This window comes from Pinus tabuliformis, chromosome 1_2 (genome assembly GCF_031772625.1).
Source record: "Pinus tabuliformis cultivar Carrire ecotype Pingquan chromosome 1_2, CPIR1, whole genome shotgun sequence".
In the NCBI taxonomy this organism is placed as follows: domain Eukaryota; kingdom Viridiplantae; phylum Streptophyta; class Pinopsida; order Pinales; family Pinaceae; genus Pinus; species Pinus tabuliformis.
Window position 1 is genome coordinate 839,351,886 of NC_142298.1, and position 17,317 is coordinate 839,369,202.

The window sequence follows — 17,317 nt, forward strand, 5'->3', positions numbered from 1 at the left end:
TCAATGAAAACCTGGATTTCTCCATTCTTATTCCTAACAAGGACCGTATTGGATACCCATAGGGAATGATGAATGATAAAAATTATTTTTCCTCTTCTATTCATTTTCATTTGTTATTATATTTTTGCATACATATCTAAGAATGTTTGTTGAATAGGATTATATATTTCTTGAATGATATCACATCGTGAATGATTTTAGTGTCATGGGTCTTTGAATCAGTGTAATTCTACGAGAAAAAAGTCTTTATAATTCCTTAAGGAAATGAAAAAATGTAGCCCTCTCAATAGGCACGTATCCAATGCCTAGATTAATATTTTGTGGTTATTATTTGTTACAGATATTCGAACCACATATTTAAGAAATAAGTTCACTCTTTGGTTTTGCATCTAGAGGCATTGTATTAATTTGTTGATCACAATGTCAATTTTCATCAATGGTTGATCCCCTAAAAGTATCTCCCTATGTGAGGAATTCTAAAATAGGGGCATCATCATAAAAAAATATCTAGTTTGTAATATTGTTTGGTATAGAAGGTCTGGAAAATTGTTCATTAGAAAACATGTCCATAGAAAAGTTTCCCAATGGTATAAAAATAGGAGTTGTGTTTGAAAGTAAATTTGCATTTGCATTTTGACTTCAATGTACATAATTAATATTGAATGTTTCAAAATTATAAATAATAAACCATGCCTCATCTCTATAATTATTAAGGTGATTAAAATACAATGAATTGAATTTCCTAAATGCTTGATAACTATTTGTAAATTCTTATTAGTTGGAGTTATTTAACATTCAAATCTATCACTTTTTTAAGGCATTATATCAAAGCCTCATACTTAGTGACATTATTTGTGCATGGGAAATACAAGTGACAAGACATCAAATATTTGTAACTTTAAGATCTCTAAGAGTGCATCTAGACTTTGCTCATGAACTCAACTTAGAGCCATCAAAAAATAAAAACCATACATTTTAATTTACATCTAAATTTAGTAATTTTGAAAATAACTTTGTACATGCTCTTACATAATTATGCTGATGGGCGTTCTCTTTGTTGGCTTGGGGTGGGCAAACATTGTTCACCCCCGGCCAATGGGAAAGCTTAAATTTCACCCTTCTAACCAACATAAATTTTCCATTTGTCCAAATTGCTTTCGGCATGTTTTCTCCTACCTGCGTGTTTCTACAGCTCTTTATGGCATCCTCCACCCTATTTTGAAACCTTCTACTCCTCTTTGGAAAGTTGTACCTGTTAATTTTAGGTATGTTCTATGTTGAGAGCATATTTACTTCAATTTTCCATATTAGCTCAATATCAATTCCAGATTAGCAATCACATTTAGCATGATAGTAAAATGCAAATATAACATAAACATAAATCGCAAATAACAAGCCAAGACAAGAGGACACAAGACGTAGCGCCAGCCAGGGACAAACCCCACGGTGGGGAAACCCTTGATCAATTCTTCTTATGTTCTTCAATAGTTCAGCAGAGATCTTCACTAAGAAGATAACACATGAGGTAGCTGATTTGAACTCAGGTGAAGGCATACTGCTTCAATTAATTCTCCAAGGTGATTCCATCACCATGCTGCACCCATCACAGTGTTGCACCCATCACTATGTTGCACCCATCACTGAGTTTTTCTCATCACTGTGTTGCTCCCATCACTAAGTTGCACCCATCATTGTGTTGCACTTCATTACACTATGTTGCACGCATCATACTACATACAATCATCATTGCGCTACACCCATCATGGTGCACTATGTAGCACTATGTTGCATCATTGTCATGCTGCACTATGTTGCACCATTCATCATCACTATGCTGCACCCATCATGCTTCACTTCATCATCACTACGATGCACCATTCATATTGCACAATGTTGTACCATTCATGTTGCACTTTCATCAATACTGTCATGGAACAACCTTACCTTCTTGCTATGGCTTGTAGCCTAGCAAAGCAGCTAGCTACCAAGTTCTTAAATGGCAGCGATACCCTCAGACTTCTATAATAAAGACAGTTGCCCCCAACTTACCTATGCCTTAGAATAGTTGTAATTAATATTATTGCTGCTAGGCTTCCTTTGCAATTTTAGCTATATTTGTGACAACAAATTAAGTCTTCTTTAGGCCTGAGATTAGGGCCTCTTCTATGCCTCCTTCCTGTGGCTTAGGGCAGCATATGAGTAGCATATAGAAGGCTAAGTATATGCATCCTCCTTGAAAAATTCCAGGCGTTAAGAAAAATTCACAAATGTTTACTTTGCATCTATAGTCATCATCAAAAGAATAAACCAACTCTGTTGTGCATGTACAAGAAAATTCATTCAGAAATTTCATAAAAATTTAAGTCTCTTGTCCAGCCAATTAGGGCCAGTTTGTACTGGTTAGGTACTAGTCTAGTCAGCACGCTGGTTCAATACCATGCCCAGTCCAATGGGGCGATTTGACCAGTTCTGATTCTGATAGGACCTACATATGAAAAAGCATTCAAACAATTGCATTTCTTTCTGATGTTGAATAATAAGACCCTAGTGCCTGTTTCTACTCAGATAAACCACTAGAACACTTGCATGATAAAGATAGGATAAACACCCAGGGGGGTCTATAAAAAATTCTCTAGACCTAAAGCCAAATTACTAGCACTTTTCATTGTCTGAGACTGAGAAAGGGGAGTTAAAACATAGACTGAAATTTCAAATTGTAAACAATGAAAAAACATGGAAAGTTTTATTTCTACTGTTACTTCAGTGATCGATAAACAACTTCCCCCTATCTCTTAAGAAGACCCTCAAGTCTATCCAAGAATTGTTAGTGATTGTCTTGCCATATCTCTCAACGTGGCTCTCAAAGGTAGAGAGTGCAATATTGATATGGAAATATGCATGGGTAATGAAATTTCTTGAAATAAAGATGCACATTTAGCACCTAGAAGCATCAGAACCCACAATGGAAAGCTCACATATAGGGCAGATATTTCCTTGTATGACTGGAACAAAGCATGTTGTACAGTATGGACAGGACACATCCTTCTGATTGACCATGGTATATAGGTGTAAAAGTTGCTGCACCACCAACAAAAAGCTTTCTGAAGTCAAAATCATAATTCATTTTTTTGGCATCTTGCAGCTGCCTTTCACGTGCCTGTAGAACTTCTTGTACCTTTGTTGAATGGTTTGCAGGGGTTCACTTTCCAATAGTCATCAAGCAAAGTTAGATGTTGTACTAAAGCTCCATTCCTTATAACAAACACCTATGGTATTCAGCAAAGCTAACCTCAAATGCAATTTTTGAAGGATGCTATGAATAAAATAAACTGCAAGCTCTTTCTGTTGAACAGTATCATCCTTACCTTCCTTTCTCTTGAACTGTTGCATCTAAAGACCCAGAACACAACTACAAGCTCACATATAGCACATAGATTTCCCTTTATGATTGGAATAAAGTGTGGTGTACAATGTGGACATGACACATACTTCTGACCATGGTATAGTGGTGTAAAAGTTGCTCCAAAAACAACAAAAGGATTTTTGAAGTCATAATTCAGTGTTTTTAGCATCCTGCAACTACCTCCCACATGCCTGCAGAAATTGTTGGGCCTCTGTTTCATGGTTTGCAGCGAGCTCATTTGCCAGCAGTTATCAAGCCAAGTTAGCAGTTGTACTGAATTTCCCTAGCAAACACCTATGGTGTTTAGCAAAGCTAACCTCAAATGGACTTTTTGAATGTTGCAATGAGTAAAATAGGCTGCAAGCTCTTGTTGTTCGACAGTATGATCCTTAACTTCCTCTTGACCCCCATTTGAAGACCCAAAACACATTCTTTAGAAATTCCATTCAATTTCTTCACCTTCTTAACCTCCTAAACAGAATCTACATCAATAACTGGAATTGCATGTAAGATTGTAAGAAATAACCTTAATGCTTCACTAAACTTCCCATCTGTTGTGGCTTTGTAAGCTAGTCTAAGTTTCTCATCTAATAGAAAAAGCTTAAATACCAAAGCTCATGGACCTCTGACATTTGAGCTAGCAGTGTCACTCCGGCCTCCCTCTATTGCTAAGAAGACCACAATGTAGAAACAAATGTAGGGAGGTATGTATGGCTGCCCATGTACAGATCCAAAAACAAAGGTTTCAACTTTTAATGGAGTGAAATTCTTAATACCAAGTTGTTCACTTGAGAGCTGCATCGCCATATTAATGTTACTAGCAGCTGCATTCTCACCTGCAAGAAAAGATTTTCTGTATCCATATTTGAATTACTGGCATACGTGGTGATGGCATAACTAATGACATTATGAGTTGTACCTGCAACACTTGTAGCTTAGACATCTGCCAGGAGCTTCAAATCTTCTACATACCATCCTACCTCATCGTCATTGTCTCCTCTCACTTCTCTATCATCGACCATGGCAGCCTCGCCATTTTGTTTTTCAACTCCAGAAGTGTAAAGGTCTTAACCCCTATTGGTTGCAACTCCTTCATCCTCTTCTTCATGGATTGCACCCCCTGCATTATCCAACCCACCAGAAGTGTCAAGGTCTTAACCCCTATTGGTTGCAACTCCTTCATCCTCTTCTTCATGGACTGCAACCCCTGCATTATCCAACCCACCCTCAAAAAGGCCTTCGGTAACCCTCAATAACAACCATTCACGATTGCGACAAATTGATGGAGGAGGCACAATAAGTGATGATTTCTTTCCAGATGGAAGAGTGGGCAGATTGCCACCTAACTATTAAGTACAAGCATATCAACAATCTTTGTAAGCCCATGAACTGCTGCACTCACATATGGGCATTGTGAAACTAACCCATAACATCATTTTATATTTATGCAATCCCCAACATCTTCAAAAACTTATCAATATTGTCCATGACAAGATACAAAATGAAATCCTTTCAAAATTCTTTAATCTTTGGTAAGCATATTCAACAATGGCAGCATTTCCTTACCAAAGGGCCTTAGTTTCAAGTGTATACCATTGACCTTAACATCTCTATGTTTTGTAGAAGCAACGTCAATTTGAATAGTTTTACCCTACACTGCTAAGTTAAATCATGCCTTGTCGTCTTTGAAAAAGTGAAGAGTCACTTTTGGGAAGCCCTTCAGATGCAGCTAAGCAGTCACTCCCTGTCCACAAATCAGTTCCTAGTCATGCTCATAACATTGTCATACTTCCTTTTTATCAATGCCAACTTGAATATATACTCATGCATCAATCTGTATGACACGGTTATTTCCAACTCATTCAGGCAATTGATAGAATTCTCAGACACCTTCATTATACATACTTGAACATCAAGTGTTCCAATGAGGCCACCATTTTTGTTTGGAAGAAAACAAAGCACAATTGTCACCCTGAGCACCACTTTTAAGTTTTAACACATATAATCTTATGCAGAGAACAATGTACAAGCTCCTTGCTTCCAATGATGATTGCATGCTTGCTCAGCAAGGCTACATTTTCCATGTCATTTGAATAAATGTATTTAACAAATGGAATATGGAGGTTCCCAGGTACAATCCTCTGTTGCAAACCACAGTCGCTGTGTTTTCTTCCTGCATTGTATCACTCTTTTGTCCCAACACTATCTTTTGGCCCAAGAAGAAGGTTTTATGTTCCTGCACAAAAAATTGTATCCACAGTTACTGGACAACTAGAATTCTTGATCACCTTATTTCTGCGATTTTTATCACTTAGTTATTACTCATGTCAGTGACTGTCGATTGATTGCAAGCAAAAAAGGCAGCAGGTCCTCTAGTTGTTGTCTTTCTTCCTGCATTGCGTCACTTCTCCCTATCCTCTGGCCCAAGAATAAGTTCATATCACCTACCATCAACATATAAACGTATTAGGACAACATTCTCCATGGGGCTAAACAACAATGATCATCATCCTTGATCCAATTCATGGATCCAGCGCTTCTTATATGTATAAGTTGAGAGTATTTTTGAGTTGCAAACTGATGAGCAAACAAAAAATGGTCATTGTTGCAGTATAGGGTGCCCTCATAAACAACAAAAGCATATCTTTCTATTTCTAACTTGAAAACAATCATCCCACGGTCATGCCCAACAGCAAGAAGATTCATATCAAGATGTGCTACAAGGATCTAGAAGCAATCATGGTCTCTACGAAATGTTTGGACACCTCTACAATACTTAGATACATCTCAAACTCAGATACTTTTATCTTCTAAATTTTAACAATAATGTCATAGCGTGGATGGAACATCACACGAGACATATAGTTCACATGCCCTCTTAAAAGTTAAAATATCCAACTTCCTAAGCTTGGTACTCGAGAAAAAAAACATACTAACGTTTCACAAATGAATTATCTACAAATTTTTCACGTGCCCTCCTAAAGTATCCAACTTCCCAGGCCTTGATCTCTAAGAACAAAACTAACTTTTCACAAACGAATTATCTACAAACTTTTCACATGCCCTCTTAAATTATCCAACTTGCCAGGCCTTGGTATCCAAGAACAAAACAAACTAACTTTTCACAAATGAATTACATGCAAACTGAGATGGTACTCAAGAAAGAGGAGTAACAGAAAAAAAAGAGTTAATATATCTCTAATGAAATAGATATAAATTCACCAAGCAATTGAATCTGCATGCCATTCAATCTTCTTGGTGACCATCTACTCCTGACACAATCAATGGCAAGCTGGGATGAAAAGCAGCAGCCCAGTTCACTCCACGGTCATGACATTCCAAAACATATTTGACAACAACATCACCCTCTCCAAAAATATCTATGTTCATTTGTGTTAACCTTAATATCATCAGCAGACGGTTTTCCTCCTTGGAGCACAAATATCCCATACACAATCAGTCTGATCCAAGGGGCTTCAAATGACCAATTCCTTAGGATGAAAAGAAACACACATTACATAAAAAATGTCGCCAGTAAGGTCAGATACAAGTTCAAGATTTCCAGTTCCATATCGTTATTATTTGTTCATCATTGGCACTGACAATCTGAGGATATTCATTGTGGAACTTAACTCTCCGGATATAGGCAACGGTGCATATTGTAGTTCCATGTATTGATCTTAAAGACATTCCCTGTAACATTATCAAGTAAATTGGAGTTTTAACAACTTTTCATAATTGTATTTTTGACTGTTATGTCAGATGACTTGTAGTTAATATCATTTACAATTGAAGACACTACTCTTTAGATGTCCTAAATATACACGCACAATTTCTACATAAAAAGCTACAGGGCTAGGAAGCTTCACTAAACCTACCAATTCTAAAATAACTTTGTTCCTTCGATGGGAGAGGGAGGGATTTTTTCTTGTATCTCTCCTTTGGCTGAGTGGCTGCACTATGAGAGTCATTTCTAAGCCTGCCAAAATCACCAAGGACTTATCATCTGGCCCAATCCCTGCCCATTCAGAAGGTTTTAAACTAGGTATACCAGTTTGATTACCTTGCAACCTTTTTCCTTGCATGTAATTTCTCACCCCACCCTCCATCGGGTAGTGAGACTGATATATTCCTCATAGATCCAAACAACAATTGACTCTATTCCTCATAGCTCATGAATAAGAGATCCAAACAACAATTGACTCACAAACAGGGAAAGATAGCATTTTCTTCCCAACCACCCAAGCTAGACCCAATTGACACCACTACAAAACTTGCCACTAGACGTGTGCAATTTCCAGACATTTTACAATATAGAGCAAGTAAAGGTAATCTCCTAGTTGATACATGAAAATTTTGTCAAAATACACGAGGGACTCAAACAACACCAATGTTCAAGACCCTCTCCATGTCACCAAGGTGTTAGACTCCCACCATTCCAGGATATAAAAATGTATCCATTGAAATCCATATCAATCATCCAATTGATGGAACTACTGAAAAATGAACCTTGGTGATTAGTTTCAAAGTGCTACTCAATATCTGAAATACATAAAAAAAAGAGAGGTTCACATGGACCACAAAACATGCAATAAATATCCAAGCCAGTTGGCTTACCTACAGACACAAACACGGCTGAGCCTTGTGAAAATGTACTCCTCTAACCGACCCATCATGCTCATCAAATCTATCAATGTTCCCATCTGATAATGCCATAACTGAATAACCCCACCGTGAAGACTGGCCAGGATCCATGGCCTTTTCATATAAAAGCTCAACCCCTTTATCCAGTTACTCTGGGACTCGAATTTGGTTGACATTGCAAATGATCTTCTAGCCTATATACCATAAAAGGGGTTGAATCAGCATACAGAACTAGTACAAACCCTAGACCAAACCCCACATGCAATTTCATGAATGATCCAAACCATTTGCCCCATATTTATGTGGTATTGTAGTGATGCGTTATTATTTCTCCTTTAAGATTCTTATTTATAACAAACATTTTGAGGCATTCCCCTCCTTTATGGGGAGAAATTGCTTAATGTAAATTTTATAGATGGCCTTGCTCTCACTACAAAGCTCATTCAATCGTTTAGTGGAGGGAATGACACAATGTCTTGATAACGTCACTACATCAACAGGCATCATGGTTAATCAAGAAAGGATAGAGGCCTTTATTATTTGGGCAGGAAGACTTTCTAGATTGGCTTGTCAACTAGGGGATTATTGTTTCTTAATAGAACTTAAGGTTGGGTTCCCTCACTTGCCTTGATAGTTCCTCTTCATAGAAACTTGAGGTAAGTGAATTCAAAGAAACTCTTGAAGTTATGATCATTTATGTGTTATTTATGTTGACGATGCATATGCTGGTAATGCAATCGGTGTTGATAAGGCAAATTCTGTATCTCTCCCAATAAAGTAAATCATTTTCCTTTTCTACAGGGAAATCCCTTTACTAGTGAGGGAAGGGTATTCCTTTCCTCTAACTCAAGGAATCACCTTTCCAGTATAAAATGAAAGTCATTTTCTTACAGAAGATTAGAGAAGTATAAATCTCAAAAATAATTAAGAAGTAATTTGAAAAACGAACTTGAGAATTGGTTGAAACATGTTCTTGAGAGGAGATCCTAAAAAGAAGCAAAGCATAGTTAATCATTAAAAAAGAATGACTTCTGGAGACAACAATGATAACTACCAGTACTATAGAAAAGAAATTGCGGGGGGGGTCGTACGCTGCCTCCAAAAGTGGGAATTAGAAGTGGTTTTCTTTGGAGATTGAACAAATAAAAATTAAATACAAGACCATACCAATCTCAATTTTGGATTTGAACATTTAGAACTCACTCTTTTTGTTTGTTTGTCACCAATTATTCCAAAGCAATTAGATTTTTGTGCTGAAGTTTTAAATATCCCATAGCTTCCATGAGAGAAAATAGATTTATGTATTGAATTTGCCTATGGATTTTGAAAATTGCAGTTGCCTCCTCTTATCAGGAAACCTAGTCATATGCTTTGTTGACCTCCAAGACGATAATAATTCCATTAACTACTAATAACATAAATTTTGTTTCTCACCCCCATCATCTACCGCATTCTGGATGATTTTGAAAAAGTGATTCTCAAAAGAATCCCCGAGAGGCCCTCGAAATAGAATCAAAAAATCCTGCATGCACAAAAATCAAGTCGACCTACATGAAGGGGCAAGTCGGCCTAAAGAGAGCAATTTGTACCCCTCACAAGCCTATAAATAAGAAGGAACTCAACCTCATTGTGATTCACCAAAAGAAAGTTCGATATTCTCAAGATAGACGCTGGTAAAAGGACGAAAAGGAAGGCAAAGAACTAGATCTAAGTTTTTGGGCCTCTCTCTCTCTCTCTCTCTCGTGTTAGGGTTTCTACATTTGATGGGCAGAAGAATTTGTTGGGGAAGTCGAAGTTGCAGAAGAATTTGTTGGGCAAGTCAAAGTTGCAGAAGAGTTTGCTGGGCATATCGAAATTGCAGAAGAATGTGTTGGGTAGGTCGAAGTTCCAGAGAAATCTGGTGGGCAAGTTGAAATTGCAGAAGTTGTTGGAATCAACTTCTTGTCATTTTCCCTGTTTCATGCAGTTTCATAAAAAGTATACCCCGAGTTTTTGGCACTTTTTGGACTGTTACTCTACCCATTTACAGAAATTCATTTCTTAACATTTCCTAATTTTGATTTCCTTCAGTTCCTTGATTATTTTGATTTTGACTTATTTGGGGTATAGTGATGGGATTTTTAACTTTCACATTAACAGTAAACCCTTAAAAATAATCCAAATCCTGTTACAATCATTCATGCTAGTTTATCATTTGGTTTCTCATTATTTTGTTGCTAAGATGGAACACTTGAAGAAAGAAACTAACAATCAATTCCTTGGTGAGGAGCATACAATGATCTCTTTGATTTCGGTGGGAACAAGTGTCAAATAATACACAAACTCCTCAACATTTTTGCTATAAGATAAGTGTTGACGAATGTACAGGAATGTATCAAAATAACTAACAACATAGTTAAAACCTCAAATTCGTTTGCAACCCTTTGGAAACAAAATGTTGTTCAAAAATGCATTTGGATAACTAGCAACAAAAGGTAAAACATAATGTATTTTTGATAGCCCTCTGGATAACAAAAAGCTAAAAACTACTATATTTTTGGTAACCCTTCAAAGTATGGACCATACTGATCCTACTAGCTATTCATGTCTTGACAACGCTCTTAAGCTACTTTGGAAATGAAACAAAAGAAGCCCCTGCTGAAACTGAAAATAAAAACTTAATAAAAAATTCGCAAACGCTAGTTATGATCGTTTTATACTCGAAGGAAATTTTAGGATTATTTCAAATAGTGTCATTTGAATTAGTAAAATGAGATAGGTTTCCTATAAGAAACCATCCATTTTGCATGATGTTATGTAATTTTCGTCCTAAATCCCACAAATTTTACTATTCTCTTAAAATAGCTCCCAAGGTTCTTTAAGAAAATCATTACCCTTGAAGTCGCTCCCTGAGGTTCTTTAAGAAAATTATTTACCTTTGCAAACCCCCAAGTTCAAAGGTCGGTTTCCAATTTATTCAATCTAATTACAGTACCACTACAAAATGACAGTTAAGCGATCCTATTTACTCAACGTGGAAAATTATTCTTCATTATGGGGTTGCATATAGAATGACATTGTCATTGTCGAAGCTTAAAATAAACGAAAAAACGGCCAACGTTGTATCGACGGAGGAGGATTAGTGTGAATATCCAACGGTTCGGTTTAACTCAGGTTAGAATCCAGCTAGCTCTCGGATGCTTTATCGCATTTTCCATGTTCGTTCCTAGGCTCCCTCTCTGTCTTTCTCCATGCTCACTGCAGTGCCGGTGTTACCGTCAGCCCAGGGCCGAGGACTCGATGCATGGTCTCAGTTACAGGGTTATAGTTTCTCTTCCACTGCGGATTATGGGTGAGGGCAGGGTAACCCTGTTTTATTATTTGACCCTATGTTCTGTTATTTGTTTTCATCGTTTTCATTTCTTATTGCTAATTGCAAATGTGGTGTCTCTACAGGTTCATCTCCAGAGGACCTAGGAATTACCTGTCAAGGCAGTGTGATGAAATTCCAACCAGATTTCCTTGCTCGATATGATCCAGGTAAGAAGCTTCCACTGTTTTCTGGTTGTCTGGATCTGGGTGGTTGTGGGCCCTAGTATTGCAGCAATAATGCTGCAACTCCTGGGACTCCCTTCTTTACTTTTATCAACCCGGTAGTTCGTAAAAAACTTGGAAGCGACGATGCTATATGCACAAGTACTAGCTCTTGCCGCAGGCTGTCACTTGATCAGCTGGCACAAGTCCACTAGGAGCTTAAGCCAACTTCTTTCTGCAAATAGAGTAGCCTCTGTTGAGTTACCATCGTTATTATTTGTTCATCATTGGCACTGACAATCTGAGGATATTCATTGTGGAACTTAACTCTCCGGATATAGGCAACGGTGCATATTGTAGTTCCATGTATTGATCTTAAAGACATTCCCTGTAACATTATGAAGTAAATTGGAGTTTTAACAACTTTTAATAATTGTATTTTTGTCTGTTATGTCAGATGACTTGTAGTTAATATCATTTACAATTGAATACACTACTCTTTAGATGTCCTAAATATACACGCACAATTTCTACATAAAAAGCTACAGGGCTAGGAAGCTTCACTAAACCTACCAATTCTAAAATAACTTTGTTCCTTCGATGGGAGAGGGAGGGATTTTTTCTTGTATCTCTCCTTTGGCTGAGTGGCTGCACTATGAGAGTCATTTCTAAGCCTGCCAAAATCACCAAGGACTTATCATCTGGCCCAATCCCCGCCCATTCAGAAGGTTTTAAACTAGGTATACCAGTTTGATTACCTTGCAACCTTTTTCCTTGCATGTAATTTCTCACCCCACCCTCCATCGGGTAGTGAGACTGATATATTCCTCATAGATCCAAACAACAATTGACTCTATTCCTCATAGCTCATGAATAAGAGATCCAAACAACAATTGACTCACAAACAGGGAAAGATAACATTTTCTTCCCAACCACCCAAGCTAGACCCAATTGACACCACTACAAAACTTGCCACTAGACGTGTGCAATTTCCAGACATTTTACAATATAGAGCAAGTAAAGGTAATCTCCTAGTTGATACATGAAAATTTTGTCAAAATACACGAGGGACTCAAACAACACCAATGTTCAAGACCCTCTCCATGTCACCAAGGTGTTAGACTCCCACCATTCCAGGATATAAAAATGTATCCATTGAAATCCATATCAATCATCCAATTGATGGAACTACTGAAAAATGAACCTTGGTGATTAGTTTCAAAGTGCTACTCAATATCTGAAATACATAAAAAAAAGAGAGGTTCACATGGACCACAAAACATGCAATAAATATCCAAGCCAGTTGGCTTACCTACGGACACAAACACGGCCGAGTCTTGTGAAAATGTACTCCTCTAACCGACCCATCACGCTCATCAAATCTATCAATGTTCCCATTTGATAATGCCATAACTGAATAACCCCACCGTGAAGACTGGTCAGAATCCATGGCCTTTTCATATAAAAGCTCAACCCCTTTATCCAGTTACTCTGGGACTCGAATTTGGTTGACATTGCAAATGATCTTCTAGCCTATATACCATAAAAGGGGTTGAATCAGCATACAGAACCAGTACAAACCCTAGACCAAACCCCACATGCAATTTCATGAATGATCCAAACCATTTTCCCCATATTTATGTGGTATTGTAGTGATGCGTTATTATTTCTCCTTTAAGATTCTTATTTATAACAAACATTTTGAGGCATTCCCCTCCTTTATGGGGAGAAATTGCTTAATGTAAATTTTATAGATGGCCTTGCTCTCACTACAAAGCTCATTCAATCGTTTAGTGGAGGGAATGACACAATGTCTTGATAACGTCACTACATCAACAAGCATCATGGTTAATCAAGAAAGGATAGAGGCCTTTATTATTTGGGCAGGAAGACTTTCTAGATTGGCTTGTCAACTAGGGGATTATTGTTTCTTAATAGAACTTAAGGTTGGGTTCCCTCACTTGCCTTGATAGTTCCTCTTTAAACTAGGTATACCAGTTTGATTACCTTGCAACCTTTTTCCTTGCATGTAATTTCTCACCCCACCCTCCATCGGGTAGTGAGACTGATATATTCCTCATAGATCCAAACAACAATTGACTATATTCCTCACAGCTCATGAATAAGAGATCCAAACAACAATTGACTCACAAATAGGGAAAGATAACATTTTCTTCCCAACCACCCAAGCTAGACCCAATTGACACCACTACAAAACTTGCCACTAGACGTGTGCAATTTCCAGACATTTTACAATATAGAGCAAGTAAAGGTAATCTCCTAGTTGATACATGAAAATTTTGTCAAAATACACGAGGGACTCAAACAACACCAATGTTCAAGACCCTCTCCATGTCACCAAGGTGTTAGACACCCACCATTCCAGGATATAAAAATGTATCCATTGAAACCCATATCAATCATCCAATTGATGGAACTACTGAAAAATGAACCTTGGTGATTAGTTTCAAAGTGCTACTCAATCTCTGAAATACATAAAAAAAAGAGAGGTTCACATGGACCACAAAACATGCAATAAATATCCAAGCCAGTTGGCTTACCTACAGACACAAACACGACTGAGCCTTGTGAAAATGTACTCCTCTAACCGACCCATCATGCTCATCAAATCTATCAATGTTCCCATCTGATAATGCCATAACTGAATAACCCCACCGTGAAGACTGGCCAGGATCCATGGCCTTTTCATATAAAAGCTCAACCCCTTTACCCAGTTACTCTGGGACTCGAATTTGGTCGACATTGCAAATGATCTTCCAGCCTATATACCATAAAAGGGGTTGAATCAGCATACAGAACTAGTACAAACCCTAGACCAAACCCCACATGCAATTTCATGAATGATCCAAACCATTTGCCCCATATTTATGTGGTATTGTAGTGATGCGTTATTATTTCTCCTTTAAGATTCTTATTTATAACAAACATTTTGAGGCATTCCCCTCCTTTATGGGGAGAAATTGCTTAATGTAAATTTTATAGATGGCCTTGCTCTCACTACAAAGCTCATTCAATCGTTTAGTGGAGGGAATGACACAATGTCTTGATATCGTCACTACATCAACAGGCATCATGGTTAATCAAGAAAGGATAGAGGCCTTTATTATTTGGGCAGGAAGACTTTCTAGATTGGCTTGTCAACTAGGGGATTATTGTTTCTTAATAGAACTTAAGGTTGGGTTCCCTCACTTGCCTTGATAGTTCCTCTTCATAGAAACTTGAGGTAAGTGAATTCAAAGAAACTCTTGAAGTTATGATCATTTATGTGTTATTTATGTTGACGATGCATATGCTGGTAATGCAATCGGTGTTGATAAGGCAAATTCGGTATCTCTCCCAATAAAGGAAATCATTTTCCTTTTCTACAGGGAAATCCCTTTACTAGTGAGGGAAGGATATTCCTTTCCTCTAACTCAAGGAATCACCTTTCCAGTATAAAATGAAAGTCATTTTCTTACAGAAGATTAGAGAAGTATAAATCTCAAAAATAATTAAGAAGTAATTTGAAAAACGAACTTGAGAATTGGTTGAAACATGTTCTTGAGAGGAGATCCTAAAAAGAAGTAAAGCATAGTTAATCATTAAAAAAGAATGACTTCTGGAGACAACAATGATAACTACCAGTACTATAGAAAAGACATTGCGGGGGGGGGGGGGGGTCATACGCTGCCTCCAAAAGTGGGAATTAGAAGTGGTTTTCTTTGGAGATTGAACAAATAAAAATTAAATACAAGACGATACCAATCTCAATTTTGGATTTGAACATTTAGAACTCACTCTTTTTGTTTGTTTGTCACCAATTATTCCAAATCAATTAGATTTTTGTGCTGAAGTTTTAAATATCCCATAGCTTCCATGAGAGAAAATAGATTTATGTATTGAATTTGCCTATGGATTTTGAAAATTGAAGTTGCCTCCTCTTATCAGGAAACCTAGTCATATGCTTTGTTGACCTCCAAGACGATAATAATTCCATTAACTACTAATCACATAAATTTTGTTTCTCACCCCCATCATCTACCGCATTCTGGATGATTTTGAAAAAGTGATTCTCAAAAGAATCCCCGAGAGGCCCTCGAAATAGAATCAAAAAATCCTGCATGCACAAAAATCAAGTAGACCTACATGAAGGGGCAAGTCGGCCTAAAGAGAGCAATTTGTACCCCTCACAAGCCTATAAATAAGAAGGAACTCAACCTCATTGTGATTCACCAAAAGAAAGTTCGATATTCTCAAGATAGACGTTGGTAAAAGGATGAAAAGGAAGGAAAAGAACTAGATCTAAGTTTTTGGGCCTCTCTCTCTCTCTCTCGTGTTAGGGTTTCTACATTTGATGGGAAGAAGAATTTGTTGGGGAAGTCGAAGTTGCAGAAGAATTTGTTGGGCAAGTCAAAGTTGCAGAAGAGTTTGCTGGGCATATCAAAATTGCAGAAGAATGTGTTGGGTAGGTCGAAGTTCCAGAAAAATCTGGTGGGCAAGTCGAAATTGCAGAAGTTGTTGGAATCAACTTCTTGTCATTTTCCCTGTTTCATGCAGTTTCATAAAAAGTCTACCCCGAGTTTCTGGCACTTTTTGGACTGTTACTCTACCCATTTACAGAAATTCATTTCTTAACATTTCCTAATTTTGATTTCCTTGAGTTCCTTGATTATTTTGATTTTGACTTATTTGGGGTATAGTGATGGGATTTTTAACTTTCACATTAACAATAAACCCTTAAAAATAATCCAAATCCTGTTACAATCCTTCATGCTAGTTTATCATTTGGTTTCTCATTATTTTGTTGCTAAGATGGAACACTTGAAGAAAGAAACTAACAATCAATTCCTTGGTGAGGAGCATACAATGATCTCTTTGATTTCGGTGGGAACAAGTGTCAAATAATACACAAACTCCTCAACATTTTTGCTATAAGATAAGTGTTGACGAATGTACAGGAATGTATCAAAATAACTAACAGCATAGTTAAAACCTCAAATTCGTTTACAACCCTTTGGAAACAAAATGTTGTTCAAAAATGCATTTGGATAACTAGCAACAAAAGGTAAAACATAATGTATTTTTGATAGCCCTCTGGATAACAAAAAGCTAAAACCTACTATATTTTTGGTAACCCTTCAAAGTATGGACCATACTGATCCTACTAGCCATTCATGTCTTGACAACGCTCTTAAGCCACTTTGGAAATGAAACAGAAGAAGCCCCTGCTGAAACTGAAAATAAAAACTTAATAAAAAATTCGCAAACGCTAGTTATGATCGTTTTATACTCGAAGGAAATTTTAGGATTATTTCAAATAGTGTCATTTGAATTAGTAAAATGAGATAGGTTTCCTATAAGAAACCATCCATTTTGCATGATGTTATGTAATTTTCGTCCTAAATCCCACAAATTTTACTATTCTCTTAAAATAGCTCCCAAGGTTCTTTAAGAAAATCATTACCCTTGAAGTCGCTCCCTGAGGTTCTTTAAGAAAATTATTTACCTTTGCAAACCCCCAAGTTCAAAGGTCGGTTTCCAATTTATTCAATCTAATTACAGTACCACTACAAAATGACAGTTAAGCGATCCTATTTACTCAACGTGGAAACTTATTCTTCATTATGGGGTTGCATATAGAATGACATTGTCATTGTCGAAGCTTAAAATAAACCAAAAAACTGCCAACGTTGTATCGACGGAGGAGGATTAGTGTGAATATCCAACGGTTCGGTTTAACTCAGGTTAGAATCCAGC

General features: G+C 37.2%; 3 pseudogenes; all 3 read right to left on the reverse strand.

Moving 5' to 3' along the window:
- Positions 1-2,934: 2,934 nt before the first annotated feature.
- LOC149208549 (coatomer subunit alpha-1 pseudogene) lies at positions 2,935-4,464 on the reverse strand (annotated as a pseudogene).
- Positions 4,465-4,507: 43 nt separating this feature from the next.
- On the reverse strand, positions 4,508-5,888 carry LOC149208550 (coatomer subunit alpha-2 pseudogene; annotated as a pseudogene).
- Positions 5,889-6,649: 761 nt separating this feature from the next.
- Positions 6,650-14,390, reverse strand: LOC149208551 (coatomer subunit alpha-1-like; annotated as a pseudogene).
- Between the last annotated feature and the right edge of the window lie 2,927 nt (positions 14,391-17,317).